Source organism: Peromyscus eremicus, chromosome 3 (genome assembly GCF_949786415.1).
Source record: "Peromyscus eremicus chromosome 3, PerEre_H2_v1, whole genome shotgun sequence".
Classification (NCBI taxonomy): domain Eukaryota; kingdom Metazoa; phylum Chordata; class Mammalia; order Rodentia; family Cricetidae; genus Peromyscus; species Peromyscus eremicus.
The window spans coordinates 82,678,324-82,679,967 of NC_081418.1; positions in this window are offsets into that span (position 1 = coordinate 82,678,324).

The window sequence follows — 1,644 nt, forward strand, 5'->3', positions numbered from 1 at the left end:
TTAACCCTGTGACCAGTAACACCTCAGATTCCACACTTCCTCTCAGTCAGCATCCAGCTTAGGAGCCCCAGCTTGGTCTGTGGACAGAGTGTCAGATATGCTGGCAATGTCCCTAGTGTGAAACCCAGGGCAGATAATGATGCTGGACTTTGTGTCCCTCTGGACACTAACCATACCTTCTACTCCACATAGGACTACAGCTTTTTAAAAAAAACCTTAGGCTAACGGGGAAGTGAGGCTGGTTCATAGTCAGTATTTTCTTTCTCTGTGGCCCCTCAATGGAGGTACTGACAATGTGAGGGAAAGTCAGAAATTTCTGTTTCCAGGTATTTGACAGGTAGAAATGGCTCAGACCCTGATTATCTTTGAACAGTATCATTGTATTTGAAGAAACTGAGTGAAGTTCAGTGCTCTCCAATCAAGGACTACAGTACATTGCAGCATGACTGTCCCCACAAAGCCCATTCGGTAAATCCATGGTTCCAGACTGGGATTTTTTGTTGTTGCTATACTGGTTTGGTTTGGTTTTTGGTGGTGGCGAGCATGTATGAATACAGGGCTACTGGGAAGGTATGAGATCCCTAACCCTGTGCTCATGTGGAGAACTATGTGTCTGTGATCTCCTCCTCTTTCCTGCCCACAAGATGCTCAGCTTTGCTCCACAGACTCCTGCCCCTGATGGGCTGCCTCACCACAGACTCACACGGGGCCTTCTCAGGGAGTAGAGCCTCCAAAACTGAGCGAACATTAAACTCATTATTTCCTTTTCTTCTCATGATTGAAGCAGTGATGCACACACAGAGCTTCACCCTTGATGTAATTCAAAGCAAGAGATGCTTAAGTCACTGCACAATTGAGCACTGCAACACTCACTTCTGTTGATGTTAGTGAGATTTTCACTGTTGCTTTTCCAACTCTGAGGGCTGTGTCCCTGGGATATAGATGTGGGTTGTATTCTTGTATCACACTGTTACCACAGCCTGCATGGCTTTCTCTATTGAGAGTGGGAGATCTTTCCATCCTCTATCTTCTTCAACTTCATTATTAGACATCCCAGTGATTTCATTTTAGGGATCTTTAACTTCCTTGCTTAAACTGGTTCCCAGGTAATTGTTTTGAAGTTGTGAATGGAATTTACCCCTGGCTTCTTTCTTAATAAGTTTGTTACTATTACACAGAAAAGCTACTGATTTTTTTAGGTTGACTTTATATAGTGCTCTTTGTTTATATCCTGCTCTTTGCTGAAAGCATTTTCAGGTCTAAGAATTTTATAGTTGAATTATGAGAGTCTTTTAAGTATAAGAATGTGTTGTTGTAGTTTGACTTCTTCCTTTTATCTCTCATCCTTGCCTTTTTTCTATGACTGAGGTTTGATCATAACATTGAATAAGAGTGAGAGAATAGGCGTGCACCCTTTTTTCATTTCAGATTTGTGAAGCAATGCTGTTTTTTGCCCTCTTAGTAAAATTATAAGGATATTTTTATCATTTATAATCTTTGTCTTTGCCTTATCTTGTTTTACTGTGTCAAACAAGTTTCTTTCAGAAACTCATTTTTGTTTTATTATTATTATTATTATTATTATTATTATTATTATTATTATTATTTTCATCCCATTGTGACATGGCTTGTCAATCAACTACA